Raw genomic sequence first — 11,483 nt, 5'->3', positions numbered from 1 at the left:
CAGGCAGTGCGGCCTGGCCGCCAGGACACCCGCAGGTCGGGTGAGGGAAGAGCCGCAGGTGAGAGACAAAGGCGGGGCGGTGAGGGGCCCAAGGAGGGGCCTCTGGGCTGGCGTGACATCTGCCGCAGGACACCCGCTTCCCCGTCTTCTCTGCCCTCTGCTGGACCAGGAGGAGTCTGCCTGCCACTCAAGAACCTTCCATAGCCGAGAACACGTCCAAGTTCAACCCCAACTTCATTTTCCAGCGACACGGGTCCTCGTTCGCCATTCATTCGCTCACTCACTATTAAGCTGCTCCTGGGTCCGGACCCACCGGGTCCAGGCAGAGAAGAAACAGGACCAGGCGCACTCTCGCCTCTGCCGTGGACACCGGCCCCGGCCGGTGTCCAGCAGGAGGGGCACCTCTGGACCCCCGTGCTCTCCGCAGGGAGGCGGGCCCGGCGACCACCTGGGACGTGGCCTTATCGCTAAAGGGGTCTGATCTCGAGATTGCCTTTTATCAGCCTCATCGCCTTTCCTCATTTTCAGTCAAGAAGGCCCCCAACGTGCTGTGTGTAATTGTAGAATTAATATATAAATACGTTTGCTTTGGGATTAATACAGAAATAGATAAAGTCAAGGTGAAAGTCTCCCCTCCAGCCCTGCTCAGAGCGTGGGTACTAACGTCTCGATGCAGAGCCGCCCAGAAGTCCCGCGTTGCAGGTGCGTACAGGCAAACACACACACACACACACACAACCACATTGTTGGTTGGCCTGCACTTCCTACATCATTTTCTCTGTGATAGTGTCTCGTTTGGTAATGCGCCTTGGAACTCTCTGCAGGTCTGTATGTATAGCTCTGACTTGTTCTTTTTAACAGACGTGCAATGTTCCGCGGGATGCGTAGCCTTAGTCGTGTAACCACGGCCTCTTTAGTGAGCAATGACACCGTTTCCAGCTTTTCACAAAGAGGAACCCGCTTCCTCGCCCCTTCCTCCCCCACTCCCGCCCACACCTCCTTTCGAGCTAGACGTTCCTTTGTAGCACGTGTCGCATGGATTTTCCAGCCTAAATTCAGGACTTGGCCTACTCCTGGGTGGATTTCATTCTGCTGGTCCTGGCGCATCTCTCCGGTCCATTAGACCTTCCTGGGCCCCGTATTCAGTTTATTAGCAATGCCTTCCAACTGTATGTCACCTGTCAGTTTAATGAGCCTTCAGTTACTTCAGCCGATGAAAAGGTTGACTGTGGAACGCTTCCAGACACTTCCTTCGAGCTTTGCCGCAGTCCATTTACCAGCAGGACTGGAGTTTTCAGGATAAATGTACTGAGCTGGGTCTGGTTTGCACATTTTCTTCTTACTAGTAAGGATGTTATGACAACTGGGTGAAACACACACACATCCGAGTGTGTTTGCCCCTCCATTATCCACTCTAGACACGCTCGCTGAGGTCCTCGCGTGCAGAGCACCGGCGGGCCCCTGGCGAACGCAAAAATGATTCCAGAAGAGGTCACGGTGTGCAGGGCAGATGTGTCCCAGGCGGTCCCTTCGCAAAACAGAGCGTCGACTACCTGGGTGTGACCGGCACACCAAGCACCGCAGGAAGAGGTCAGGGCCGGAAATCGTTCCTTTGGGGCCTAAAGGAACACAAACTAAATCATGAAAGATGGCAGCCTTTTGCCAGGAAAGGAGACTGGAGTTCAGCCTGGTGTTCTTCCATTTCTTTGAGAAGCTGCATAACTTATCAAGACCGATTTCTGCCACTTGCTGTTACAACTGGCCGGCTGGTTTCTGGGGAGCCCAGTGGGGACGGGTCCCCTAAGCGATGCTTTCGCTTGCCTCAAGGTAACTGCAGGGCACGGCGCCACCCCAATACACCCCCGCTTCCCTCGCGACGGCAGGGGCGCCAGGCGGAGGCGGTATTCTTAAGAACCTGCCACATCTACCCTCGTAGAAACCTCATTGCTTCCATTGCTGTGGAGTTTGTATTTCCAGTTTGTAAGTATACAGCCGTTGTTTCTTTAGGGTAACTGTAAAAAATGAAAAACAAAAGGGGCTTCCCTGGTGGCGCAGTGGTTGAGAATCTGCCTGCCAATGCAGGGGACACGGGTTCGGGCCCTGGTCTGGGAAGATCCCACGTGCCGCGGAGCAACTAGGCCCGTGAGCCACAACTACTGAGCCTGCGCGTCTGGAGCCTGTGCTCCGCAACTAGAGAAGCCGCGATAGTGAGAGGCCCGCGCACCGCGATGAAGAGTGGCCCCCGCTTGCCGCAACTAGAGAAAGCCCTCGCACAGAAACGAAGACCCAACACAGCCATAAATAAATAAATAAATAAATAAATAAATAATTTTTTAAAAATGAAAAACAAAAATTCACATGTCAACATGCACCATTTCCTCTCATAAATGGTATATGAGCAGTATTAACAAACTTCTATGATCTCATGGTTATATTTACAAGGTCCTGATTCAGGTTTTTCCTCTGGTTTCTCTAACTATTCCATTGCTTGTATTTTGAAATTTTACCATCCAGGGCCATGAATGCCACGGTGAGATTATTTCTTACTCAACACTCATCTGTGGGGCAGGGAAGTCTTGTATTTAAAATATTTTTAAACCATCGTCTAATATTAACTCAGCAACTCTTTAAATATTCAGTGTTATTTGGTCTTAATTCCCTTACATTGTCTGGGGGGGAAATCACCTAATATATTCCACTCAGAATTTTCAGGCTCTTTATTAAATGTGGTATCTACTTTACAAAACTTGAAGAAACGGTTAAGGGCCATTGTGAGTCACAAGAACTCAAGAAATCATGAATTTTTCCCATTTGCCTCTACTTTTCCAAAAGGAAAAGATCTCAATGTAAACAGATATTTGTTTGCCCACGTTCACAGCAGCATTACTCACATTTGCCAAAAACTGGAAGCATTACAGGCGTCCATCGACAGATGAACAGATAAAAAAAATGTGGTTCATATATTCAATGAAATATTATTCAGCCTAAAAAAAAGGAAATTCTGACACAGACTACAGCATGGATGAAACTTGAGGACATTATGCTGAGTGAAATAAGCCAGTCACAAAAGGACAGATACTGCATGATTCCACTTATATGAGGTCCCTAAAGCAGTCAAACTCACAGAGACAGAAGTAGAAAGGTGGCTGCAGGGGGCTGGGGGGAGCGGGGAGAGGGGCATAATAGTTTAATGGGGACAGAGTTTCAGTTTGGAAAGATGAAAAGCTCTGGAGCTGATAGTGGTGATGGTGGCACAATCATGTGAATGTACTTTAATGTGTATGCATAAAAATGGTAATATGGTAAATTTTATGTGATGTATATTTTACCATAATTTTTTAAGCTGTCTTTTCTCAACACAAGAGGCAGTGGATGGTCTTCATGAAGGACTCTGAGGGTGACCACAAGCACTAAGAAGTGTTCTGAGCCCAGACACACATCACACACTGCGAACGTCTCCAGGCTAGTTTACTAGTGCTGTAACGCCCCACATGACTCCCCAGATTAGCCATAAACACGAGGCAAATGAGACAAGTCTGAGCACGGAACCCGGTCCTTCCTGACCCGTGGGGAACACTCCTTCTCAAGTCCGGTCAAGTCGTCCAGGGAAGAAGCCCCAAGTTCAGATGCAGGAGTGACCTCTCCTCACCTCGGAAGTACTTGCTGTGCTCTGTCGCCCGTGCCAGGGAGGCTATTACGAATAGAAATGATGTTCAGGAATGGTGATGAAAACAGAGGAAATTCCCGTGGCCAGATCGTAAGCGCTCACGTCCCTCTAAGTCCCCGAGCTGCCGCCAAGTCCCCGGTCAGCTCCTCTCCCGAAGCTGGTGTGAATTCACGTCCACTGCGGTAACGTGCCTTGGTTTCACTTCCACCCCAGACGGAAGCAGCAGCTTTCATGGTACTCACATCCCCTAAATCCAGAAACACATGGGGGGAGAGTGTGCTCCCAGCCGCCAGCACATGTTAAGTCACAAAAAGAGTTCTTGTGGGCTTTTCGTTCTCAAGCATCATGACTCCCTTTGTGTTTCTGAAAACGTACGCAAAGCTCCGGCAGCAGCAAACAGAGTCACCGTCTTTACGAGAAACAGGAAAGGACACTTCTGTGGTTGTTGGCCTTTCTTAAATAGTGATTTCTTTGGGGCTCCTTCTGCTTTGTCAGGAACAGGAGGGTCCTTTTGTTTACCGCCTGGGAGATGGTGGAGAGCTAAGCTGAGCGGCTGCATGTTCGCTGCCCCGGGGCCGTCCTGTGCGGCCAGGCGGCCGGGGCCGGGGTGGGGGGACACTGGCCCCTCGTGTGCACAGGCCCTTGACGCGAGCCGCAGGGACCGAACCCCTAGGAGCTCCTTCCCTGACCCCCTACCTCTCCCACGTCCCCCACCTCCCTGCGTGCGCCCTGAGATGAGACCCCAAGGAGCTGAACAAAACCCCGGTCTGTTGTTTGAACTGACCAACCCCGCCTTAGCCCGGGACCCCGGAGCGGCCCACCCTGGACCCTAATAAAGGACGTGCCCAGGTCCTGCTTCTCCCTCTCTCTGCACCTGCCTTGACCTCCCCGCGCGGCCCCGGTTCGTCCTCCAGGACCCGTGAGTCCTAAACTTCTCTGTCTCAACTCCCCAGTCACCGTCCAGCTCCAAGTGCGCCGCCGGACCGGGGTTCGCGACCACAGTCAGAGCAGAGGGCGGAGATGTGGTCCCGCCAGAAAGGAGCGGAACAGACGAAAACTGGCAAATGTTCGGCACTGACTTTACAGGTGCAGGAAAGCCCAGGGGCTGAGGAGGAAACTCACTTGACCCCAGGGACGAACACAGAATAATTCTGGATTCACCCGCGCAGTCCCAACACGGCTCTGAGGAGTCACAGTGCCCTTGCAGAAGGACAGGGGATCGTTCACGTCGCGACAGTGGGAACAGCCTGGGGACATTTCGGATGGAGGAACAAGGCGAGCGGTGCCCGAGGGGACAGAAGGCAGAAGGTGGGCCGGCCCGGCTGTGGAGCTTGTCTTATGGGGATGGCACATGAACGCTGCTCTAGAAAGACGGCTCCGAGCTCCAGGCGCTGCAGAAGGAAGGCTGCAGGGACGGGAAGGGCCAGACGCCCTCGTGCAAGGCCCACGTCAACCCACGGGGTCGTGCACCTCGCAGTTCGTTAAGGGGGTAGATCTCCCGTTAAGTGTTCTTACCGAGAGAGAGACAGACAGAGAGAAGAAGGACACACGCTCTCTGTGTAGCAAGACCCCGAGCCAGCGTGTCCCCGCGGTGGTGCAGAGGGACTTTGGGGCCAGGACGAAGGCCAGGCTTCCCAAGGACACAGGCCCCGAGATCCCTCCTGAAGGCTGCGCAGACGGTGGCAGCTGACCGTCTATCGGGGTGTAAGGAAGCGGCTCCTCTCAGCGAGGCCTGGGCGTGGACGGCTCTCCCGGGAGCGGGGGGCCCTGGCCTCCTTTCCAGCCTTCTTCCCTAGGCTGCCCGGCCTCCCTCCTGCTCCGAAGCCTCCTCTTTCCGCTCACGTTTGCGGAGACGGCGCAGAGTTTCTTGTGCTGACATCACTGGTACAGACCAGTCCCGCAGAATGAATGGTAGCACAGTGGCTACCTGAGCTTTTCCACGACCATTAGGATTCTTCACATTAAAGATTCCAAAGCATGTTTTGTCTGAAAAACAAAAGCCATGAAAACGCTGGTGCCTGTTTTCACAGAAGGAAAGCTGCACCTCCAGAAACGTGAGCTCATCAGCAGTGTTGAGTTTGGCCCCGAGCCCTTGTAAAACTGACGTGTGATCTAAGCAGAGGGCGTGTAAAGTCTGTTGGATAAAGGACACCAGATATTCTGCTGGCCGTCCTCAACTGTGCCGCCTCCCAGGTGGGAAGATGGGTCCCTCTAGGAAGACGGCAGAGGCTTTAAACATTTATCGTCAACAATAATAGGGGCTTCCCTGGTGGCGCAGTGGTTAAGAATCTGCCTGCCATTGCAGAGGACACGGGTTCGAGCCCTGGTCCGGGAAGATCCCACGTGCCGCGGAGCAACTGGGCCCGTGAGCCACAACTACTGAGCCTGCGCGTCTGGAGTCTGTGCTCCGCAACAAGAGAAGCCACCGTAATGACAAGCCCGTGCACCACACCCAAGAGTAGCCCCTGCTCGCCACAACTAGAGAAAGCCCGTGAGCAGCAACGAAGACCCAATGCAGCCAAAACTAAAAATAAGTAAGTAAATAAACAACAATAATATGCAATGTTTGTAAGCTGCTTTGTAGCTTTTCCTGGTACCTTCACATCTGTGGGTTCATTTAAGTCCTATACACAACACTTTGAGTTTGTTGGTATTATTCCAGGTTCGCAGATACAGAAATTAAGTTCAGAGAGATTAACGGACTTCCCCCATGGTTATACAACTTATCGTAACCAACACTCGAGTAACTTTTTGAGCATCCAGACCATTTAAAGATCAATATGAGAAAGAGCCCGGCACGGTAGCCGCACGTGGGCCTTGGTAGGGCTGGCGGCTGCCACACTTTCACCCCCGCGACGCCCTTGCCACGGGAGTGACCCCACGTCGCGGAGGAGCAAAGTGCTGCAAAGAACTAAGCGGCTCGTCCAGAGCAAAACAGCGAACCAGGGGCCGCATCGGGACTTGACAGACCTCAGCCTTTCGTGACCTGCAAACGCGTCATTCCGTTTGAACCTCTGCCCAAGGAAGCGTCATGTCACTGGTAGATTACTTTAAACTTTCTCCAGAGTTCCAACCACTGGCACTCGGTGTAAGCACCATCTCTGCTTTTAAAATGGTGGAGAACAGTGACCTTAAGGCCCAGCGAAAGGGAAGAACTTTCAAAACCCACCATCACAGAGTCAAGAGTGGGCGTGTTTGGATTCTGAGATCCTTCTGCCGAGACAAAGAGCAGGATCCTCCTGCCTGGAGGAAGCGGCCCTGACCGCAGATCCCGGTGGCTGAGTGGGGTGAAGAGGGAGGCCCAGGTGACCGCCAGGCGCTGCTCTCTGGGTCAGTCCCAGGACAGGTTTTCGGAAAGGGTGTGAGGGCCTCATCTCCCACAACCAATGAAGAAGCAGCAAAGTCCCCGGGGAGGAAGGAGGAATAGCCAGCTGGTGCCTGGAACTGGGCGCGGAAGTGACCGTGGAAGCTGAACGCCCGTGCTCCACCAATACCTACCCAGTGTCCACGTGTACAGACCCGCCTCTTAAATGCCCAGGGGGGAGGAAAGGCCTTTAGCTGACACCCGAGGTGGCCCAGTGGTGCGAGGGGACAGACTGCATTCCAATCAGAGCTCTGGGAGGCCTTCACGCTAACTCGGGACTGGGGGCCAGGCTGAGGCCGGCGGCCCCCGCCCGCTCTCCTGTAACAGGCCACCTCGGCACACACACGCTCAACACACCAAGTACAGCACACGCTGAACAAACTGCATGAAATACCCCCAATGCGAAAACAACCCTTAAAAATAAATCTCTTCTAAAGCAAATTCCGCGGTTTTGCCTTATTTGCACAGATTGATCTCCCGTTTCCTCTCACTGTAACCATTCAATCTGAGACGTAGAAGCCATTTTCCACCAAAGAATTTCATCCTCTTGAAAAGTCACTTATCCTTTCTCTGTTTTGGTTTCCCCAATTTTCAAGTAGGCAAAATAACATAACATCTCCCCGGAGATGGGAGAGGATAAGCGCCTTTCTGCAGAAAGTAAGAGATGAAAACGCGCCAGCACCACAAAGGCACCACCCCAGCACCGCAGCCTGGAGATCTGACCCCTCCCAGGTGTCACCAAGACGTTTCTCATTCATAAATGACAAAGTTCTTCTCCTCGTCGGCCTCAGAAGTCTCACGGTTTTACACAGAAAGCACTAAATTCATGGTGCAAAGTGTTGGGCTGGCGAGCTATTTACCAGCAGTGGGAAAGGCCTCCCCCAGCCCAGGTCTCTGCTTCCTCCTCCATAAAGCGGGAGAGGACCTGCCCTCTCACCCCCGCACTTCTGTTGTGCAGCTCAGATAAGATGGAGCGCTTCGAAAACTTCCAAACACCGAGCCGCTGTGAACAGCTACATTATTGCTATCAGAAGGAAGACCGTTCTCAGCCCAAAGTCTTTATTTCTGAAGTGCATGCAATGCCGGCAGGAGGCCTGTACTCTCCTGTGCTAACCCGGCAGGCAAGGCCTCCTACACGCTTGCTGGTCTACTTTGATCAGCCGCGCTTTGCTTGCTTTAAAAATCACCCTCTTCCATTCGAGGAGATGGAATTCAGCACCACCCTATTAACCCCTCCATTCACCTTTCTTTTAGGGGCCTATAGAAAGTGTGAGTGGTGTTTTTTTTCACTTTTTTTATTACGGTAAAATAAACATAAGATGTACCACCGTAAACATTTCTAAATGTACACTTTAATGGTTTTAATATATTCACATTATTGTGCAGTCATCACCACTAACCATCTCCAGAACTCTTTCCAACTTGCAAAATTGAAGCTCTGTCCCCGTTAAACACTAACTCCCCACTCTCCCTCACCCAGCCTACTTTCTGTCTCTATAGTTTGACTAATCTAGGAACCTCATATAACGGGAATCACACAGTATTTGTCTTTTTGTGACTGACTTATTTCACCTAGCGTAATGTTCTCAGAGTTCATCCTTGGTGTAACCTGTGTCAGAATCTCCTTCCTTTTAAAGGCTGAATAATATTCCACTGTACGGATGAACCACATTTTGCCAATCCATTCACCTGTCATGAACACTTGGCTTGCTTCCGTGATACGGCAACGGTGACTAATGCTGCTGTGAACATGGATGTACAACTATCTCTTTGAGACCCCGCTTTCAATTCTTTTGGGTGTATTCCCAGAAGTGGGATTACTGGATCATATGGTAAGTCTTTTTTTTTTTTTTTAAGAACTTCAATACTGTTTTCCATAGTGGCTGCACCATTTTGCATTCCCAAGGGTTCCAATTTCTCCACATCCTCACCAGCACTTGTTCTGTTTTTTGACAGTAGCCATCCTAATGGGTGTGAGGTGGTAGCTCAACGTATTGAATAGTTTAGATTTTCATTTCCCTAAGGATGGGTGATGTTGAGCATCTTTTCATGTGATTATTGGCCATTTGTATATATCTTTGGAGAAACGTCTACTCAAGCCCTTTGCCCGTTTATGAATTGGGTCGCTTGTTCGTGTTTATGTCAAGTTTTAGGAGTTCCTTATATATTCTGGATATTAATTCCATATCAGATATATGATTTGCAAATACTTTATCCCACTCTGTGGGTTGTTTTTTTACTCTGTGGTTAGTGTCTTTTGATGCATAAAATGTTTAATTTCCATCAAGTCCAATTTGTCTACAGTATTTTTCTTTTTTTGTTCCTGTCCCCTTGGTGTCATAGCTAAGAAATTATTGCCAAATCCAATGTTGTGAAGCTTTAGCCGTATGTTTTCTTCTTAGAGTGTTATTGTTTTAGCTCTTGCTTTTAGGTCTTTGATGCATTTTGAGTTAATTTTGTATATGGTGTCTGGTAAGGTTATAATGTCGTTCTTTTGCATGTGGATATCTCGTTTTCCTGGCACCATTTCTTGAAAAGACTGTCCTTTCCCCGTTGAATGACCTCAGCACCATGTAAAAAGTGTTTATTTGTGAATTAATACTTTCTATTTCAGAACGGGTTGCAAATTCCCCCAGTGGACAGAGTTGGGCCCAGAGCTCAGCACAAGAAATTCTTTGGCTGGAGGAAGTGGGACCATCTCACTTCCCCTAGCACCAAGCCACAGCCTTGAATGAGCAGATGTTTAATAAATAGTAGTAAAATTAATTTACAAAAGTACCATAGAAGATACATATACCTCACAAGTAACTAAAATACCATGCATCGCCAATTAGTATAAGTAGGTAATGAACGAGTAATTTTAAACTAAAAGGAAAAAGATATCAGGTAACAATTTTTTAAGCACCTTAAACCTAGTTACTTAAAGAAAAGCACCATTAAGTTCTGCTCTCCACGATTACGACAGGATTACTGTGTTTGCTCTGGGCCTCGCCTTCAAGAAGGACATCTATATCCAACAAATATTTGTTGAACTTCCTTTGTATACAAAGTGCGGATTTTTCCAGATTCTATACAGGCCCTGAAAGGTAGTTCCGGCCCTGACCACCAGGAGGCAGCCGAGGCGAGCACATCTTCGTGGCCGGCGGGAAGGACAAGGGCTGGTGGTGCCTCTGCGGGACCCACGCGCCAGGGGCTCCCCGCTCACAGAGCAGCAGTGCGCTCCGGGCTCTCGTCTCTGCACACTTTTCTGAGCTGGAAATGTTGTCGAATATGGAAATGGGACCTATCAGTTGCGAATTCGGCTCTAAGCAGTTTGGCGCGCGCGCGTGTATGTGTGTGTGTGCGTGTGTGTGTGATATATGCATGTATGTACATATATATATTTCCCGTGAAGTTATCCTAAACACAAGCTCTCTTGAAACCAAATGAGAAGCAGTCTTTACAACTGAAAGTTAAACCACATGATCAACATCTTAGTTGTCTGCCCAGAGTATGTACAATATGACACGTAAAGAAACCATTGTTTTATAGTCTTGCTAGTCTTTACACAACATCACTGAAAATTTTTATTGTAGTAAAATATACATTCTATAAATTTTACCGTTTTAACCATTTTAATTGTACACTTCCGGTCTTAGTACATTCGCGTTGTTCTGCAACCACCTCCGTAACCTTTTCATTTTCTCAGACGGAAACCCCGCCCGCACTAAACACCGCCTCTCCGCCCCCGGCCCCGGCGCCCAGCGCCCTTTCTGACGACTTTAGGTACTTCATATAGGTGGAATTGTACGGTATTCGTCTATTCGTGACCGGCTTATTTCACTTAACATGATGTCCTCGAGGGTCATGTGTTGCAGCCTGTATCAGAATTTCCTTCCTTTTTCCCGGTGGATAATATTTCATTCTACATATAAGCACATTTTTTAAGCTATTCATGGAGTTGTTTCCACCTTTTGGCGATTGTGAATAATGCTGCTATGAACATGCGTACAAACATTTGAGTGACACAATATCATTTTAAATCTGCAATTTTAATGAAAAGTTTTAAATTATTGCAATATTGTATTTCCACTTTTTATCCTTGGAATACCAATAATAGTGTTTGTTTTAAGAGACTAAGTATTAAGAACTTTCAGTTCTTCTGAGGTCAAGAAAAAATAAAACTATTCTTGCACTTCTCAGAGAGAATTAAAAATCGAGAAAAATATCTGAAGACCTTCTCTAGTAATATTTCCCAATTAAAAAACAAAACCTAAAAACCTGAGTCCACATAACCACCACCTACTACACACATACACGTCCGAGTTCTACAAGGTGAAGGTGTTGTAGACATGCCTCTGGCAGCTTAGCTTTCCTTCTCCGTGGGAGAACCTCAAGTTCAGATCTCAACTGAACAGGCAAATTCTGCGGGGCAAGCAGGTTGCTCATCAAACAGATCCGAGCGCTAATAAA

This window comes from Balaenoptera borealis, assembly GCF_965194805.1.
Source record: "Balaenoptera borealis genome assembly, chromosome: 18".
NCBI lineage: Eukaryota > Metazoa > Chordata > Mammalia > Artiodactyla > Balaenopteridae > Balaenoptera > Balaenoptera borealis.
The sequence above is the reverse complement of the archived record's forward strand: the minus strand, read 5'-3'. Positions refer to the sequence as shown.